General features: G+C 31.2%; 2 long non-coding RNA genes across 2 annotated transcripts in view; one reads left to right on the top strand and one right to left on the bottom strand.

Annotated features, from left to right (window-relative positions):
• Nucleotides 1-4,895, bottom strand: part of LOC126470420 (uncharacterized) — a 38,616-nt gene extending 33,721 nt beyond the window's left edge. The window contains exon 1 of the long non-coding RNA XR_007586178.1: nt 4,734-4,895. This is a non-coding gene — a long non-coding RNA (uncharacterized LOC126470420). The remainder of the gene's footprint in view (nt 1-4,733) is intronic.
• A 67-nt stretch (nt 4,896-4,962) lies between these two features.
• LOC126470427 (uncharacterized) overlaps nt 4,963-22,126 on the top strand; it is a 44,561-nt gene continuing 27,397 nt past the window's right edge. The window contains exon 1 of the long non-coding RNA XR_007586184.1: nt 4,963-5,063. This is a non-coding gene — a long non-coding RNA (uncharacterized LOC126470427). The remainder of the gene's footprint in view (nt 5,064-22,126) is intronic.

Below are 22,126 nucleotides of genomic sequence, written 5' to 3'. Positions count from 1 at the left end.
ATAAAATATTAAAAACCCAAAATAAAGATTATAGTTCTAGAAAAATATATAGTAAAAAAACTCAAAGAACAGATAGAAAACAAATTCAAGGCCTAAGATGAAAAATTCATATCTTTGATTCCACAAAACAACATTTTTAATTAAAATACTTAAGCAACCTAAACAAAAAAAATACTCTCCCTTTAAACAAAGAATATTTAAAGGCAATCAATGTAAAAGTAAAAGATGATATTCACGAAATTACCAAGAGAACAAGTGTAAACACCAGAATAATAGTTACCATGCTGAGAATAAGAATACATATATAAAGTATAAACAGCTCTAAAAAAAGACAAAAAATTAAAGCAAAAAATCTAAAAGATGATCAAGATATAATTCTATTTAATAATCTAAGTTCACCTACCGAATTTAAAGAAAGAGGAGCAGCTATATTAGAAGATCTCAAAAGGAATCATCATAAAGCCATTCTTGGTATCAAATTAATTATACCCTTGTTAACTAATAATCTTCGTCTACCTAAACGCTCATAAATAATATTAGATAAACAAAATAAACCAGAAGAACACAAACCATGACCAATCATTAAAGAAAGAGAACCCATACAACCTCATCAATTCATAGTTATCAATCCTCCAATAACCATTCTTATATGAGCAACAGAAGAATAAGTTATTAAAGACTTTAAATCAACCTGACGAAAACAAATTAATCTAACAATAACCCCACCAGATAAACCTAAAGACAATCAAAAATAATTAAACTTTAAACCCAAATAAGAATTAACCTTCGTAACACGAAAAATACCGTAACCACCTAACTTTAATAAAACACCAGCAAGAATCATTCTACCTGAAATAGGGGCCTCAACATGGGCCTTAGGAAGCCACAAATGAACCAAATATATCGGCATGTTAACTAAAAAAGCAAGAATTATAAACACATAAAATATAAAATAATAAGAACCAAAATCAACCAATAAAGGAAAATATAAAGTATTAGAAAAATCATAAACCTTAAATAACACTAATAATAAAGGCAATCTAGCAACCAGAGTATAAAAAATTAAATAAACACCAGCCTGCAACCGTTCAGGTTGATAGCCTCAACCCAAAATCAAAAGTAAAGTAGGAACCAATCTAGCCTCAAAAAAAATATAAAAAGAAAGAACACTCAATCTAGCAAACGAACAATAAAGCATAATCATTAAAATTAAGACTATATAGACAAAAAAATTATAATAAAAAGAACTTAAATAAACTGACCCTCTAGCAGTAATTATTAAGGAACAAATTCAAAAACTAAGCAGAATCAATACCAAAATAATATCTAATCATATTCAAATCTGGGTATGAATAAACACAAATCATAAAAACAAAACTAGACTGAAACATTAAAGAATGAACCAACCATCAACAATTATTGACCAAACAAAGAGGGATCAAAAAAATAGCTATAAATAAATACGTTAACATAAAGATAAACCAAAAGAATTAAAAAAATCATTCCCATGAGAACGAATTATTGAAACTAACATAGAAAGACCTAAAGCACCTTCACAAACAGAAATAACCAAAAAAATAACACGAAAAAAATAATTATAATCAAACTCAATAAGAAAAACAATAACCAATATAAATAAAGAAAGAACAATATATTCTAATCTCAAAAGAACCATTAATAAATGCTTACGTTTAGAAGAAAAAACATAAACATCAGCAAAATAAATCAATAAAGAAGTAAAGACAGAGAATATAAACATTAGTTTTAAAAGTTTGAAAAAAACGCCGGTCTTGTAAACCGGAAATAAGTCCAGCCCCCACTTTTAAAACTTCAGAGGTGGAAAAGCTTTCCATCATCGGTCCCCCAAAACCGATATTTTTAATAAACTAACCCCTGAAATGATCAAAATAATATATATATCGCTATCAAACGTAATAAATATTAATTTTATTAAATTAACACACCCAATATTAATAATGCTTTTCATTATCCTACAAACTTTTCTAGTTGGACTAATAACAGGAACAATAATGGAAAGATATTGATTATCATATATTTTATTTTTAACGTTTCTTGGTGGTATATTAGTTCTATTTATTTATATTACGAGAAATGCATCAAACGAAATATTTCAACCTAAATCAATTACGATAATTATTACCTTAACAATATGAATATTTTTCATATCAACATTAATTAATTTAGATACAACAATATTAATAGACTTTTTCAAAAATACTGAAAATACAAATATTGATAATTCAATCAATTATCAAGAAATAACAATATCTTTAAAAAACTATATAATAGACCAACATTCATTATCACAATAATAATAATAATTTATTTATTTTTAGCACTATTACCAGTTGTTGAAATCACCAACATTAACCAGGGGCCTATTCGTAAAGTAAGATAATTTACTAATGATTAAACCCTTACGATTCAGACATCCCTTAATTAAAATCATTAATAACTCTTTAATTGATTTACCTGCACCAACAAATATTTCATTTTGATCGAATTTTGGGTCCCTACTAGGGTTATGTTTGGTAATTCAAATTGTAACTGGACAATTTTTAACTATACTTTATACATCAAATATTGAATTAGCATTTAGTAGTGTCGTGCACATCTGCCGAGACGTAAATAATGGCTGAATTATTCAACCTTACATGCAAATTGAGCTTCTATATTTTTTATTTCTATTTATTTACATGTCAGATGAGGAATTTACTATGGATCTTACATATACATACACACCTGAATAATTGGTACAGCAATCCTATTCTTAGTTATAGCAACTGCATTTATAGGATACGTTTCACCTTGAGGTCAAATATCATTCTGAGGTGCGACAGTAATTACTAATTTATTATCAGCAATTCCGTATTTAGGAACAGATTTAGTTCAATGAGTATGAGGAGGGTTTGCTGTTGATAATGCAACATTAAATCGATTCTTTACATTCCATTTTGTACTACCGTTTATTCTTCCTCCACCAAACAGGTTCTAATAACCCCTTAGGCCGAAATGAAGATATTGAACAAATCCCATTTCACCCATACTTTACTTTCAAGGACTTTATTACATTTGTATTATAACATCATTATTAATTATACTGTGCTTTATTAATCCTTACCTCCTGGGAGATCCAGATAATTTTGTACCTGCCAACCCGTTAGTAACCCCCGTCCAAATTCAACCAGAATGATATTTCTTATTTGCATACGCAATTCTACAATCAATCCCTAATAAACTAGGAGGTGTTATTGCATTATTCTTATCAATTACAATCTTAATAATTTTACCATTTTATAATAAAACACCATTCCGAGGTATTCAATTCTATCCTATCAATCAGATTTTATTCTGAATTATAGTAGATGTTGTATGCTTATTAACATGAATTGGAAAACGACCTGTTGAAGAACCTTACATTATAACAGGACAAATCTTAACAATTATCTACTTTACATACTTCTTAATTAATGTACATGTTGCAAACGCATGAGATAAACTAATTAAGGAATAATAGAGTCAATTAGCTTAGGAAAAGCATATGTTTTGAAAACAAAAAACTAGAAGTTTAACTCTTCTATTAACTTTTCTTAAAAAATTTCACTAAATAAATGAAATAAATAAAATCTTTAAACCAACAAAGAATATAAAAAAATGTTAAGATAATGGCAAAAAACTTTTTCAAGCTAAGTACATTAACTTATCATAACAAAAACGTGGTAATGTCCCACGAACTCAAATACAACCAAAGGACATAACAGCAAGCTTAATAAAAAATATAAAAGAATAAAATTCAGCACCTAAAAAGATTAAAGCAAATAATACTCTTATAAAAACAATTCTAGTATACTCAGGTAAAAAAATTAAAGTAAAACCACCTGCACCATATTCAATATTAAAACATGAAACTAACTCAGATTCACCTTCGGCAAAGTCAAAAGGAGTACGGTTAGTCTCAGCTAAACAAGAAGCAAAACTAGCTAAAGTTAAAGGAAAAGAAATAATAATAAATCAACAATAAAGCTGATAATATATAAAATCAAACATGTTAAAACTACCAATTAAAATAATTAAAGATAATAAAATTAAAGCCCAACTAACTTGGTATGAAATTGTTTGAGCAACAGAACGAAGAAAACCTAGTAAAGAATAATTAGAATTAGAAGACCAACCAGCAATTATAACAGTATAAACACCTAATCTAGTACAACATAAAAAAAACAAAAATCCATAAGAAAAAGAACACATATAAGTTAAGTAAGGGAAAATCACTCAAACAGCCAAGGAAATTATTAAATTAAAAACAGGAGAAAGGTAATAAAGTAAATAATTAGATATAATAGGAATTGGCTGCTCCTTACAAATTAACTTGATAGCATCACTAAAGGGTTGAGGAATTCCAACAAAACCTACCTTATTTGGACCCTTTCGAATTTGAATGTAACCTAAAACCTTACGCTCTAATAAAGTTAAATAAGCAACACTAATTAAAACACAAATAAGTAATAAAAGAAAATTCAAAATAAACATAAATAAATCATGAAGTATCAATACTATTTGTAGAAAAGGTCTACAGAAATGAATTCTAAATTCAACACATTAATCTGTCAAAATAGTAATTTAATTAGTATTAATCAATAAAATAAAAAATATTTCAACCATATGGTCCTTTCGTACTAATATGAATTAATAATCTTAGGATAGAAACCAACCTGGCTCACGCCGGTCTGAACTCAGATCATGTAAGAATTTAAAGGTCGAACAGACCTAATTACTGGGCTACTGCACCCAAAATTTTTCTTAATCCAACATCGAGGTCGCAATCTGCTTTGTCGATATGAGCTCTCAAAAACAATTACACTGTTATCCCTAAGGTAACTTAATCTTATGATAATAAATTATGGATCAAAACAACAAACATAAATAAATGATATAGTAATGAAGAGTTTAATTATTCTTCATGTCACCCCAACAAAACATCATCATTAAATATAGAAAGACAAACAAAAAACTATATAAAAATAAAATGTTAAGCTCTATAGGTTCTTCTCGTCCTAAAGAAAAATTTAAGCCTTTTGACTCAAAAGTTAAATTCAAAAATTTGTTAAGAGACAGTTGATTTCTCGTCAAGCCATGTATTCCAGCCACTAATTAAGAGACTAATGATTATGCTACCTTTGCACAGTCAAAATACTGCGGCTCTTTAAAAATCTGCTCAGTGATCAGGCCAGACCTCAAAGTATTTTCAAGAGGACATGTCTTTGATAAACAGGCGGAAATCAATTTTGCCTAGTTCCTTATAATAAATTCACAGGGTAAAAATTATATACAAATATATATACTAATTCTATCATTATTAGAAAAATTAAATTTATAATCTTAATAAAAAACCTAAAATAATTATAAAATCAAAAATAAAAATAATGAACTAAAACGTAATCTTAGAGATAGCTGGTTTAAAACTTACTATTATATTTTATAAAACAAATTATAGGTTATTAACTTCAAACCTTATCCCTTAAAGAATAAATAAGATAATATTTATACCTAAAAAATTAAATACAAACAATTAACTTCAAAAAATTAAATTTTTTCTTAATAAACTAGATATCTTGGGAAACGATTAACATCTCATTTCTATAAATAATTTAATAATAATTATGATACATTAACTGTAATTTATTTATAAATCAACCAAAATCGAGACAAGTAAAGTAAATACTAAAATTTTGATAAACCCCGATACAAAAGGTAAAATAAATAAAATCTACTTTAAAAATTTAAAATAATATTTCATAAAACAATTACATTACCAATAAACTATAATCTAAAAAATCAATTCTACAAAATATACTAAGACAAAATTCGACAAAATTATTTTTATTAAATAATTAAATAAACAAAATATAAATATAATAAAGTAAATAATCAAGATATCCTGATTTGCACAGAAAAATTTTCAGTGTAAATGAAACACTTTACTAATAAGTTATATCTTGAAACTCTTCCTAGATACACTTTCCAGTACATCTACTATGTTAAATCTTATCTCATCTAAATTGAAGCTAAATTAAAATAATAAAATAGAATAATCAATAATGAGAGCGACAGGCGATGTGTACACACCTCAGAGCCAATATCAGTAAAATTAAATAAATTAAATTACTATCAAACCCACCTTCATTAATAGTACTTCACCATCAAATCCGTTATAAACAAAAATCTATTGTAACACACCTCCTCTTAACTATAAGCTGCACCTTGACTGGAAATATTTTATAATTATAAATCTTGAGAATTATAACTCTAAAAAGATTCTCTGGTAACGGAGATATACAAACAAATAAATGAAGTGGAGTAAATCGTCTATTATCAATCATGGGGTAGGTTCCTCTGAATGGAATGAGATACCGCCAAATTCTTAGGGTTTAAAGACCTTAACTAATAGTACCCTGGTAAATATAATTAACATTTAAAATGATAGGGTATCTAATTCTAGTTTATTATTCAAATTTCAGAGATCCATAAAAAGAGCTATAAATAAATGTTAACATTTCACATTACAAATTTATATTTTAACCCTAAAAATATAAACAACTGTCTTAACCAATAATATTCACTTGTATCAATTGTATAACCACAGCTGCTGGCACGAATTATGCCGATACTAAATCAATTGCTAAATCCAAAATCACTTGATAATTAAATCAAATTACTGCAAAATAGACCATTTAGTTTAACAAAACTTACATATAATACAAAGAAAAAGTGAATAAATAAGCAAGAATAAAACTTTTGTAAACAAAATAAGAAATTTAAAAATTTATAAATATAAGAAAAAATAAAAGAATCAAATATTTAAAGAAAAAAAAAGAAAAAATACACAAAAAATGACAAAAAAGAAGAAACGCACCCTCGAATGACCACAACAACTTCTCTATTATATATAAATAAAGAACAATATGGAACATGTATACCAATAAATGTATTATATTCTTTCTTATTTAATCTTTCTTTTTACTAATAATAAAGAAGGATTAAATAATATATTAAATATGTTTTATATAATTATGTAAATGAATATAATATTGTATTAATATAAAATTAACTTTATATTAAGTTAACTTAAATATTAATTAGTTAAATAATCTAATTATAAAAAATATGTTAAATTATATTATTATAATTAATATAATTATTTATATTAATAAAAATTTTATATTTAATAATATTGATTATATTTATTATATCCAATTATAATAATATTTAATATTAATTTACATATTATTATATAATTTATAATATAATAACCTATTTTAAGCTAACAACATAAGTAGCTATAATCCTAGGTAAATAAATGTATTAAAATAATCATTTAAACATTATAATTATTAATAAATTTATCACTTCCGCTGATAAACTTGATTTTCCAGCAATACTAGGGCCCGTGTTGCGCTCTCTGTCTAACACTCCACAGCGCTCTCTCCCGCACACTGTCACGTGACTTGCATGACTTGCATCACATGTGAAGTTCAGTTTATGTCCACGAAACAAATTTGGACCTCCAATCAATTGTTGTTTATTGAACTGACCAGCCACGTCAATATCAATTGTCTACAGATCGTTGAAGGCAATTGAAATTGACTTGGCTGGTCAGTTCTGCGCAAAGAGCCCAGCGGGCTAAGTCCCGGGATAGATAAGGATGGTTCTCGGGTAGGACAAACTTTATTGTCTATAATATAACATACAGTCACCAGTGATATTTATTTTACAATTTCCATTCCCAACTTTAGCCCATATAAACAGGTACTCAACGGCGTTTAACTTCTTCTTTCTTCGTGTACTCAACACAAAAGGCATGCTAGGAGCTAGTGTACAATAAGGCACTTTAGATAACAGACCACTTGTCTCTGCTATGTTGCATGTCTTCCATGTTAGCTTAGTTAGCCAGTGTGAGCCATGTCCTCCCTCCAAATAGAGCTTGTACATCACATGTGAAGTTCAGTTTATGTCCACGAAACACATTTGGACCTCCAATCACTTGTTGTTTATTGAACTGACCAGCCACGTCAATATCTTTTGTCTACAGATCTTTGAAGGCAATTTATATTGACTTGGCTGGTCAGTTCAATAAACAACAATTGATTGGAGGTCCAAATGTGTTTCGTGGACTTAAACTGAACTTCACATGTGATGTACAAGCTCTATTTGGAGGGAGTACATGGCTCACACTTGCAGTTGTGTGGGGCAATCATTGTGATTATGGTGGCCTTGACGCATTTCCAGATGCAAATATTTTAACGTGGAATTTGGGAATGGAACTTGTGTGCAGGTTGTCCTACCCGAGAACCATCCTTATCTAACCCGTGAGATTTAAAAAAAAAAAAATAAAAACACTGTTCACATATTGCTATGTGACTTGGCCCGTCTTGGTTGTTCGCTAGGCGGGTGACCTTGAGCGGGACTTAGCCCGCTGGACTCTTTGCGCAGATACATGATAGATAAGGATGGTTCTCGTGTAGGACAAACTTTATTGTCTATAATATAACATACAGTCTCCAGTGATTTTTATTTTACAATTTCCATTCCCAACTTTAGCCCATATAAACAGGTACTCTTCGGCGTTTAACTTCTTCTTTCTTCGTGTACTCAACACAAAAGGCATGCTAGGAACTGGTGTACAATAAGGCACTTTAGATAACAGACCAGTTGTCTCTGCTATGCTCCATGTAGTCCATGTTAAAATATTTGCATTTGATACAAGTAAACGTAGCAAGCCAACGCCCAGCGAGACCCAGTGCTATGTTTCCGCACTCCTCGACGTTCGCAGAGCGAATGACGCTCCGTGCTGCGGCGCAGCGCCAGAGCGCGGCGCCTATCGCTACGTCACTTCCGCTGATAAACTTGATTTTCCAGCAACACGGGCCTAGTAATACTAGGGCCCGTGTTGCGCTCTCTGTCTAACACTCCACAGCGCTCTCTCTCGCACACTGTCACGTGACTTGCGTGACGCACGCAGCGCTACGCGCTGCGCAAAGAGCCCAGCGGCCTACGTTTACTTGTATCAACGTGCCACAGCAATGCCTCTGCGACGTGCATGGCGTCGTCGCTGGCGGCGCAGCGTTCTTGTCTACAGATCTTTTAAGGCAATTGATATTGACTTGGCTGGTGAGTTCAATAAACAACAATTGATTGGAGGTCCAAATGTGTTTCGTGGACTTAAACTGAACTTCACATGTGATGTACAAGCTCTATTTGGAGGGAGTACATGGCTCACACTTGCAGTTGTGTGGGGCAATCATTGTGATTATGGTGGCCTTGAAGCATTTCCAGATGCAAATATTTTAACATGGAAGATATGGAGCATAGCAGAGACAACTGGTCTGTTATCTAATGTGCCTTATGGTACACTAGTTCCTAGCATGCTTTTGTGTTGAGTACACGAAGAAAGAAGAAGTTAAACGCAGATGAGTACCTGTTTATATGGGCTAAAGTTGGGAATGGAAATTGTAAAATAAAAATTACTGGTGACTGAATGTTATATTATAGACAATAGGCAAGTGTTGCTGGAAAATCAAGATTATCAGCGGAAGTGACGTAGCGATAAGCGCCGCGCTCTGGCGCTGCGCAGCAGCACGGAGCGTCATTCGCTCCGTGAACGTCGAGGAGTGCGGAAGCAAAGCACTGGGTCTCGCTGGGCGTTGGCTTGCTACGTTTACTTGTATCAACGTGCCACAGCAATGCCTCTGCGACGTGCATGGCGTCGTCGCTGGCGGCGCAGCATTCCTGTCTACAGATCTTTGAAGGCAATTTATATTGACTTGGCTGGTCAGTTCAATAAACAACAATTGATTGGAGGTCCAAATGTGTTTCGTGGACTTAAACTGAACTTCACATGTGATGTACAAGCTCTATTTGGAGGGAGTACATGGCTCACACTTGCAGTTGTGTGGGGCAATCATTGTGATTATGGTGGCCTTGAAGCATTTCCAGATGCAAATATTTTAACTTGGAATTTGGGAATGGAACTTGTGTGCAGGTTGTCCTACCCGAGAACCATCCTCATCTATCCCGTGACATTTTTTTAAAAAAAAAAGTAAAAACACTGTTCACATATTGCTATGTGACTTGGCCCGTCTTGGTTGTTCGGTAGGCGGGTGACCTTGAGCGGGACTTAGCCCGCTGGACTCTTTGCGCAGATACATGATAGATAAGGATGGTTCTCGTGTAGGACAAACTTTATTGTCTATAATATAACATACAGTCTCCAGTGATTTTTATTTTACAATTTCCATTCCCAACTTTAGCCCATATAAACAGGTACTCATCGGCGTTTAACTTCTTCTTTCTTCGTGTACTCAACACAAAAGGCATGCTAGGAACTGGTGTACAATAAGGCACTTTAGATAACAGTCCAGTTGTCTTTGCTATGCTCCATGTAGTCCATGTTAAAATATTTGCATTTGATACAAGTAAACGTAGCAAGCCAACGCCCAGCGAGACCCAGTGCTATGTTTCCGCACTCCTCGACGTTCGCAGAGCGAATGACGCTCCGTGCTGCGGCGCAGCGCCAGAGGGCGGCGCCTATCGCTACGTCACTTCCGCTGATAAACTTGATTTTCCAGCAACACGGGCCTAGTAATACTAGGGCCCGTATTGCGCTCTCTGTCTAACACTCCACAGCGCTCTCTCTCGCACTCTGTCACGTGACTTGCGTGACAAAGAGCCCAGCGGCCTACGTTTACTTGTATCAACGTGCCACAGCAATGCCTCTGCGACGTGCATGGCGTCGTCGCTGGCGGCGCAGCGTTCCTGTCTACAGATCTTTTAAGGCAATTGATATTGACTTGGCTGGTGCGTTCAATAAACAACAATTGATTGGAGGTCCAAATGTGTTTCGTGGACTTAAACTGAACTTCACATGTGATGTACAAGCTCTATTTGGAGGGAGTACATGGCTCACACTTGCAGTTGTGTGGGGCAATCATTGTGATTATGGTGGCCTTGAAGCGTTTCCAGATGCAAATATTTTAACATGGTAGGCATGGAGCATACCAGAGACAACTGGTCTGTTATGTAATGTGCCTTATGGTACACTAGTTCCTAGCATGCCTTTTGTGTTGAGTACATGAAGAAAGAAGAAGTTAAACGCCGATGAGTACCTGTTTATATGGGCTAAAGTTGGGAATGGAAATTGTAAAATAAAAATCACTGGTGACTGAATGTTATATTATAGACAATAGGCCCGTGTTGCTGGAAAATCAAGATAATCAGCGGAAGTGACGTAGCGATAAGCGCCGCGCTCTGGCGCTGCGCAGCAACACGGAGCGTCATTCGCTCCGTGAACGTCGAGGAGTGCGGAAGCAAAGCACTGGGTTTCGCTGGGCGTTGGCTTGCTACGTTTACTTGTATCAACGTGCCACAGCAATGCCTCTGCGACGTGCATGGCGTCGTCGCTGGCGGCGCAGCATTCCTGTCTACAGATCTTTGAAGGCAATTGATATTGACTTGGCTGGTCAGTTCAATAAACAACAATTTATTGGAGGTCCAAATGTGTTTTGTGGACTTAAACTGAACTTCACATGTGATCTTCAACCTCTATTTGGAGGGAGTACATGGCTCACACTTGCAGTTGTGTGGGGCAATCATTGTGATTATGGTGGCCTTGAAGCATTTCCAGATGCCAATATTTTAACATGGATGACGTTTACTTGAATCAACGTGTCACAGCAATGCCTCTGCGACATGCATGGCGTCGTCGCTGGCGGCGCAGCGTTCCTGTCTACAGATCTTTGAAGGGAATTGATATTGCCTTGGCTGGTCAGTTCAATAAACAACAATTGATTGGAGGTCCAAATGTGTTTCGTGGACTTAAACTGAACTTCAAATGTGATGTACAAGCTCTATTTGGAGGGGGTACATGGCTCACACTTGCAGTTGTGTGGGGCCATCATTGTGATTATGGTGGCCTTGAAGCATTTCCAGATGCAAATATTTTAACATGGAAGACATGGAGCATAGCAGAGACAACTGGTCTGTTATCTAACGTGCCTTATGGTGCACTAGTTCCTAGCATGCCTTTTGTGTTGAGTACACGAAGAAAGAAGAAGTTAAACGCCGATGAGTACCTGTTTATATGGGCTAAAGTTAGGAATGGAAATTGTAAAATAAAAATCATTGGTGACTGTATGTTATATTATAGACAATAAAGTTTGTCTATAAATACCTATAATTAACATTATAGGTATTTAAATTTAATTAAATGAAATATATTAATGTAAATTATTTATTATATATAATATATATTCAATTATCCTAACCGAGATAAATTAATTAGAAATAAACAAAATAATACATAAACAAATTTTTTAAAAAATTTTTTAATATATATATTAAATATAAATGAAGTGCCTGACTAAAGGGTTACCTTGATAGGGTAAATCAAGTAAATAAAATTACCTTCATTAAAAATTACAAAAGACAGAATTAAACTACCTCCTTTAGTATCAAAAACTAACGTGCATCATACACCTTAATGTAAAAAGGTAAGCTAAACAAGCTAATGGGTTCATACCCCATTTATAGACGTATCAATCCTCTCCTTTTTAATGACCAACAACTCTACAAAAGTTCTCTTCCTAACAACATTAATGATAGGAACGATCCCGTCCATTTCATCAAACTCCTGATTTGGGGTTTGAATAGGACTTGAGATCAACTTACTTTCATTTATTCCGCTCCTAGCAAGAAATAAAAATATAATAATAAATGAATCATCAATTAAATATTTTATTGTCCAAGCAATAGCATCGACAATACTATTAATTTCAATTTTGCTCATTCAAATAAAGTATCCAATAGGATGAGAAACAGAATTTATTCCATCAATAATAATTAGATCTAGATTATTATTAAAGATCGGGGCTGCACCCTTTCATTTCTGATTTCCAGATGTAATAGGAGCTTCAAGATGAAATAACTGTTTAACACTAATAACATGGCAAAAACTAAGAATTTTCATTTGAACAATTTTCATTCTAAGAACTATTATTGGTGCAATAGGTGGTTTAAATCAAACATCTCTACGACAACTTCTAGCATATTCATCAATTAGACATTTAGGGTGAATAATCAGATCCCTAACAGTTAGAGAAAACATTTGAGAACTATACTTTATTATTTACTCACTATTAAGATTAATTATATTCTTATTATTTAAGCAAATAAATCTATTTTCTATAAACCAAATTTATTCACCCAGAAATATAAAAACTGAAATTAAATTCATAATATTTTTATCCCCCTTATCCCTAGGGGGTTTACCGCCATTCCTTGGATTTCTACCAAAATGAATTGTAATACAATCATTGATAGAAAATAACATAACAACTATTATGACAATTATGGTTGTATTAACTACTATTACACTTTATTATTATATACGTATTAGATTCTCAGCCCTAATTATGTCATACACAGAAAATTCATGATCTATAAAAATAAAGTCTCAAAAATCAAGAATTATTCTTCCTATAACAGTAATAATTTCAACAATCGGATTATCTCAACATCAACCTTAATCTCATTATACTAAGGACTTAAGTTAACCAAACTAATAACCTTCAAAGTTATAATTAAAAGAATAATCTTTTAGGCCTTAGTAAGATTTTACACCTCTAGAATTGCAGTCTAGAATCATAATTGAATATAAGGCCTAAAGCATGGTAAGACAGAAACATCTCATAAGTAGATTTACAGTCTGCCACCTTAAATTCAGCCATCTTACCGCAAAAATGATTATTCTCAACATACCATAAGGATATTGGTACTTTATACTTCTTATTTGGAGCATGAGCAGGAATAGTAGGTACATCAATAAGAATACTTATTCGTGCTGAACTTGGTCAACCAGGATCTCTAATTGGAGATGACCAAATTTATAATGTCATTATTACAGCCCACGCATTTGTAATAATTTTTTTATAGTAATACCTATTATAATTGGTGGATTTGGTAATTGACTCGTACCATTAATAATTGGTGCACCAGATATAGCATTCCCATGAATAAATAATATAAGTTTTTGATTACTACCGCCTTCACTAACCCTTCTTCTTACATCTTCTGTAGTAGATTACGGTGCTGGTACAGGATGAACAGTTTACCCTCCTCTTGCAGGAGCTATCGCACATGGGGGGGCATCTGTAGACGTAGCTATTTTTTCACTTCACTTAGCAGGTGTATCTGCTATTCTTGGTGCAGTAAACTTCATTACAACAGCAATTAATATACGATCAGAAAGTATAACTCTAGATCAAACACCTTGATTTGTCTGATCTGTAGCTATTACAGCCCTTGTCCTCCTTTTATCGCTTCCAGTATTAGCAGGGGCTATTACTATACTATTAACAGATCGAAATTTAAATACATCATTCTTTGACCCTGCAGGAGGGGGTGACCCAATTCTATATCAACACCTATTCTGAATCTTTGGACACCCAGAAGTTTACATTTTAATTCTGCCAGGATTTGGAATTATTTCTCACATTGTATGTCGAGAAAGAGGAAAAATTGAATCATTTGGAACATTAGGTATAATTTATGCTATATTATCAATTGGACTAATAGGATTTATTGTATGAGCACATCACATATTCACAGTAGGAATAGATGTTGACACACGAGCATACTTTACATCAGCAACAATAATTATTGCTGTACCTACAGGAATTAAGGTATTCAGATGATTAGCTACACTATATGGAACTAAATTCAAATTCAATCCACCGCTATTATGAGCTTTAGGATTTATTTTTCTATTCCCAATTGGTGGATTAACAGGATTAGTATTAGCAAATTCATCACTTGACATCGTATTACATGATACATATTATGTAGTAGCTCACTTCCATTATGTGTTATCCATAGGAGCAGTATTCGCAATCATAGGAGGTGTTATTCAATGATACCCATTATTTACAGGATTAACTATAGATAATACATGATTAAAAATCCAATTTACAATTATATTTATTGGAGTAAACTTAACATTCTTCCCTCAACACTTCCTAGGACTAGCAGGAATACCACGACGATATTCAGACTATCCAGATGCATATACATCATGAAATGTAGTATCAAGAATTGGGTCTACAATTTCTATTGTAGAAATCATTATATTCATTGTAATTATATGAGAAAGAATGGTTACAAACCGGGCAATCATATTTAGAGCTAATATAAGAAGATCAACAGAATGACTACAAAATAATCCACTTGCAGAACACAGTTACTCAGAACTACCATTAATTTCTAGATTCTAATATGGCAGATTAGTTCAGTAGATTTAGGCTCTACAAATAAAGGTTTGACCTTTTATTAGATAAATTCATGATCAAATTTATCCCTTCAAGATGGAGCTTCACCATGAATGGAGCCACTATCATTCTTCCATGATCATACTATGGTCATATTATTATTAATTACAGTAATTGTAGGTTATGCCCTAAGTTACATATTATTCATTGCCTATGCAAACCGAAACATACTTCTTGGACATTTAATTGAAACAATCTGAACAGCACTACCAGCAATTACACTAATTTTTATTGCACTCCCATCATTACGACTACTATATTTACTTGATGATTCAGTAGACGCAATAATCACAATTAAAACAATTGGACGACAATGATACTGAAGATATGAATATTCTGACTTTATAGATGTGGAATTCGACACTTATATAACAACAGAACAAGACCTAGAAAACGACGGATTTCGACTTCTAGATGTAGATAACCGAACAATTCTACCAATAAATACGGAAGTACGAGTATTAACAAGAGCATCAGACATTCTACGCTCATGAGCAGTATCTGCATTAAGGGTAAAAATTGACGCAACGCCAGGCCGACTAAACCAAGGAACATTTACAATAAACCGACCTGAACTGTTCTTTGGACAATGCTCAGAAATTTGTGGAGCAAACCACAGATTCATACCAATTGTAATTGAAAGAACTTCAGTAAACTTATTTATCAAGTGATTATCTAAGATAATCCAAGGAGTTAGTTAAAATATATAACATTAGAGTGTCAATCTAAAATAACTAAATAATTAGTAACCTTGAAATACATCAGATGACTGAAAGTAAGTAATGGTCTCTTAAACCAAAAAGTAGTAAATTAACGACTACTTCTGATGGGGAAATTTAATTCAAATCCCTCAAATATCCCCTCTCATATGATTCTCCCTATTTATTATATTTTCGACTACATTAATTTTATTTAATGAAATAAACTTTTTCTCATTTAAACCAAATCTTATTAAAAGAGCAGAAAAAAGAACAATTGATATAAAGAACTTGAATTGAAAATGATAACAAACTTATTTTCAACATTTGATCCATCAACTAATATCTTCAATTTATCATTAAATTGAACTAGAACATACTTAGGATTATTATTAATCCCATCAATATTTTGACTTACACCATCACGAATTAATATTATTTGAAATAAACTAGACTTAACCTTACACAATGAATTTAAAACACTACTAGGACCAAAATCATTTAATGGTACAACATTCATCTTCATTTCAATCTTTATTATAATACTATTTAATAATTTCATAGGATTATTCCCCTACATCTTTACTAGAACAAAACATTTAGCATTAACATTTGCAATCGCTCTACCTATATGATTAAGATTTATGTTATTTGGATGAATTAATCATACCAATCACATATTTTCACACCTTGTCCCCCAACGAACGCCACCTGCATTAATATCATTTATAGTATTAATTGAAACAATTAGAAATGTAATTCGACCATGTACGCTAGCAGTACCACTAGCAGCATAAATTCATTTATGTAGATTTTTTCTACAAATAGTATTGATACTTTATGATTTATTTATGTTTATTTTGAATTTTCTTTTGTTAGTTATTTGTGTTTTAATTAGTGTTGCTTTTTTAATTTTATTAGAGCGTAAGGTTTTAGGTTTCATTCAAATTCGAAAGGGTCCAAATAAGGTAGGTTTTGTTGGAATTTCTCACCCCTTTAGTGATGCTATCAAGTTAATTTGTAAGGAGCAGCCAATTCCTATTATATCTAATTATTTACTTTATTACTTTTCTCCTATTTTTAATTTAACAATTTCCTTGGCTGTTTGAGTGATTTTCCCTTACTTAACTTATATGTGTTCTTTTTCTTATGGTTTTTGGTTTTTTTTATGTTGTACTAGATTAGGTGTTTATACTGTTATAATTGCTGGTTGGTCTTCTAATTCAAATTATTCTTTATTAGGTTTTCTTCGTTCTGTTGCTCAAACAATTTCATACGAAGTTATTTCGGCTTTAATTTTATTATCTTTAATTATTTTAATTGGTAGTTTTAACATGTTTGATTCTATAAATTATCAGCTTTATGGTTGATTTATTATTATTTCTCTTCCTTTAGCTTTAGCTTGTTTTGCTTCTTGTTTAGCTGAGACTAACCGTACTCCTTTTGACTTTGCCGAAGGTGAATCTGAGTTAGTTTCAGGTTTTAATATTGAATATGTTTTTATAAGAATATTATTAGCTTTAATTTTTTTAGGTGGTCACTTTTATTCTTTTACATTTTTTATTAAGCTTGCTGTTATGTCCTTTGGTTTTATTTGAGTTCGTGGGACATTACCACGTTTTCGTTATGGTAAGTTAATGTACTTAGCTTGAAAAAGGTTTTTGCCATTATCTTTAAATTTTTTATTTTCTTTGTTGGTTTAAAGACTTTATTTATTTCATTTATTTAGTGAAATTTTTTAAGAAAAGTTAATAGAAGAGTTAAACTTCTAGTTTTATGTTTTCAAAACATATCCTTTTGCTAAGCTAATTAACTTATTATTCCTTAATTAGTTTATCTCATGTGTTCGCAACATGTACATTAATTAAGAAGTATGTAAAGTAGATAATTGTTAAGATTTGTCCTGTTATAATGTAAGGTTCTTCAACAGGTCGTTTTCCAATTCATGTTAGTAAGCATACAAAAACTACTATAATTCAGAATAAAATCTGATTGATAGGATAGAATTGAATACCTTGGAATGGTGTTTTATTATAAAATGGTAAAATTATTAAGATTCTAATTGATAAGAATAATGCAATAACACCTCCTAGTTTATTAGGGATTGATCGTAGAATTGCGTATGCAAATAAGAAATATCATTTTGGTTGAATATGGACGGGGGTTACTAACGGTTTGGCAGGTACAAAATTATCTGGATCTCCCAGGAGGTAAGGATTAATCAAGCACAGTATAATTAATAATGATGTTATTAATACAAATGTAATAGAGTCCTTGAAAGTAAAGTATGGGTGAAATGGGATTTTTTCAATATACCCATTTAGGCCTAAGGGGTTATTAGACCCTGTTTGGTGGAGGAAGAATAAATGAATTGCTGCCATTGCACAAATAATAAACGGTAGTACAAAATGGAATGTAAAGAATCGATTTAATGTTGCATTATCAACAGCAAACCCTCCTCATACTCATTGAACTAAATCTGTTCCTAAATACAGAATTGCTGATAATAAATTAGTAATTACTGTCGCACCTCAAAATGATATTTGACATAAAGGTAAAACGTATCCTACAAATGCAGTTGCTATAACTAAGAATAGGATTACTGTACCAATTATTCAGGTGTGCATGTATATGTAAGATCCATAGTAAATTCCTCAACCGACATGTAAATAAATTCAAATAAAAAATATAGAAGCTCCATTTGCATGTAAGGTTCGAATAATTCAGCCATGATTTACGTCTCGGCAGATGTGAACTACACTACTAAATGCTATTTCAATATTTGATGTATAATGTATGGCTAAAAATAGTCCAGTTACAATTTGAATTACCAAACATAACCCTAGTAGGGACCCAAAATTCCATCAAAATGAAATATTTGTTGGTGCAGGTAAATCAACTAAAGAGTTATTAATGATTTTAATTAAAGGATGTCTGAATCGTAAGGGTTTATTCATTAGTAAATTATCTTATTTTACGAATAGGCCCCTGGCTAATGTTGGTGATTTTAACAACTGCTAATAGTGCTAAAAATAAATAAATTATTATTATTATTGTGATAATGAATGTTGGTCTGTTATATAGTTTTTCTAAAGAAATTGTTATTTCTTGATAATTGATTGAATTATCAATATTTATAGTTTCAGTATTTTTGAAAAAGTCTATAAATATTGTTATATCTAAAATAATTAATGTTGATAAGATAAATATTCATATTGTTAAGGTAATATTTATCGTAATTGATTTAGGTTGAAATATTTCGTTTGATGCAATTCTCGTAATATAAATAAATAGAAATAATATACCACCAAGAAACGTTAAAAATAAAATATATGATAATCAATATCTTTCCATTATTGTTCCTGTTATTAGTCCAACTAGAAAAGTTTGTAGGATAATGAAAAGCATTATTGATATTGGGTGTCTTAATTTAATAAAATTAATATATATTACGTTTGATAGCGATATGTATATTATTTTGATCATTTCAGGGGTTAGTTTATCAAAAATATCGGTTTTGGGCACCGATGATGGAAAGCTTTTCCATCTCTGAAGTTTTAAAAGTGGGGGCTGGACTTATTTCCGGTTTACAAGACCAGCGTTTTTTTTAAACTATTAAAACTAATGTTTATATTCTCTGTCTTTACTTCTTTATTGATTTATTTTGTTGGTGTTTATGTTTTTTCTTCTAAACGTAGGCATTTATTAATGGTTCTTTTGAGATTAGAATATATTGTTCTTTCTTTATTTATATTGGTTATTGTTTTTCTTATTGAGTTTGATTATGATTTTTTTTCCTGTTATTTTTTTGGTTTTTTCTGTTTGTGAAAGTGCTTTAGGTTTTTCTAATTTAGTTTCAATAATTCGTTCTCATGGGAATGATTTTTTTAATTCTATTGGTTTATCTTTATGTTAAAGTATTTATTTGTATCTATTTTTTTGATCCCTCTTTGTTTGGTCAATAATTGTTGATGGTTGGTTCATTCTTTAATGTTTCTGTCTAGTTTTGTTTTTATGATTTGTGTTTATTCATATGCAGATTTGAATATGATTAGATATTATTTTGCTACTGATTATTTTTCTTTTAGTTTGATTCTGCTTAGTTTTTGAATTTGTTCCTTAATAATTACTGCTAGATGTTCAGTTTATTTAAGTTCTTATCATTCTAATTTTTTGTCTTTATAGTCTTAATTTTAATGATTATGCTTTATTGTTCGTTTGCTAGATTGAGTCTTCTTTCTTTTTATATTTTACTTTTGATTTTGGGTTAAGGCTATCAACCTGAACGGTTGCAGGCTGGTGTTTATTTAATTTTTTATACTCTGGTTGCTAGATTGCCTTTATTATTAGTGTTATTTAAGGTTTATGATTTTTCTAATACTTTGTATTTTCCTTTATTGGTTGATTTTGGTTCTTATTATTTTATATTTTATGTGTTTATAATTCTTGCTTTTTTTAGTTAAGATGCCGATATTTTTGGCACATTTGTGGCTTCCTAAGGCCCATGTTGAGGCCCCTATTTCTGGTAGAATGATTCTTGCTGGTGTTTTATTAAAGTTAGGTGGTTACGGTATTTTTCGTGTTATGAGGGTTATTTCTTATTTGAGTTTAAATTTTAATTATTTTTGATTGTCTTTAGGTTTATCTGGTGGGGTTATTGTTAGATTTATTTGTTTTCGTCAGGTTGATTTAAAGTCTTTAATTGCATATTCTTCTGTTTCTCATATAAGAATGGTTATTGGAGGATTGATAACTATGAATTGATGAGGTTGTATGGGTTCTCTTTCTTTAATGGTTGGTCATGGTTTGTGTTCTTCTGGTTTATTTTGTTTATCTAATATTATTTATGAGCGTTTAGGTAGACGAAGATTATTAATTAACAAGGGTATAATTAATTTGATACCAAGAATGGCTTAATGATGATTCCTTTTGAGATCTTCTAATATAGCTGCTCCTCCTTCTTTAAATTTGGTAGGTGAACTTAGATTATTAAATAGAATTATATCATGATCTTATTTTAGATTTTTTGCTTTCATTTTTTTGTCTTTTTTTAGAGCTGTTTATACTTTATATATGTATTCTTATTCTCAGCATGGTAATTATTATTCTGGTGTTTATACTTGTTCTCTTGGTTATTTTCGTGAATATCATCTTATACTTTTACATTGATTGCCTTTAAATATTCTTTGTTTAAAGGGAGAGTATTTTTTTTTGTTTAAGTTGCTTAAGTATTTTAATTAAAAATGTTGTTTTGTGGAATCAATGATATGAATTTTTCATCTTAGGCTGTGAATTTGTTTTCTATTTGTTCTTTGAGTTTTTTTTCTTTATTTTTTTTCTAGAACTATAATTTTTATTTTGGGTATTTATTATTTAATAATTGATTATAGAGTTTTTGTTGAATGAGAACTTTTTAATTTAAATGGTTCTATGGTTGTTATGACTTTAATTTTGGATTGAATGTCTCTTATTTTTGTCTTTTGTTATGTATATTTCTTCTTTGGTTATTTATTATAGAGAGGATTATATGTCGGGAGAAAAAAATATAAATCGTTTTATTATTATTGTTTTAATATTTATTCTTTCTATAGGTTTCTTAATTATCAGTCCTAATTTGATTAGAATTTTATTGGGATGGGATGGTTTAGGTTTAGTTTCTTATATTTGAGTCATTTATTATCAAAATGTGAAATCTTATAGTGCGGGTATGTTAACCGCACTTTCTAATCGTGTTGGTGATGTTGCTATTTTAATTTCTATTGCTTGAATATTGAATTTTGGTGGTTGAAATTATATTTATTAATGTGATTTTATTTCTAATTCTTTTGAAATGAAGCTTATTACTATATTAATTGTTTTAGCAGGTATAACTAAAAGAGCTCAAATTCCCTTCTCTTCTTGACTTCCAGCTGCTATGGCTGCCCCTACTCCTGTTTCTGCTTTGGTTCATTCTTCTACTCTTGTTACTGCTGGGGTTTATTTATTAATTCGTTTCAGACCAATATTAGATACTTATAATTGTGGTTGATT

The sequence above is a fragment of the Schistocerca serialis genome, chromosome 3, assembly GCF_023864345.2.
Source record: "Schistocerca serialis cubense isolate TAMUIC-IGC-003099 chromosome 3, iqSchSeri2.2, whole genome shotgun sequence".
Lineage (NCBI taxonomy): Eukaryota > Metazoa > Arthropoda > Insecta > Orthoptera > Acrididae > Schistocerca > Schistocerca serialis.
The sequence above is the reverse complement of the archived record's forward strand: the minus strand, read 5'-3'. Positions and strand labels throughout refer to the sequence as shown.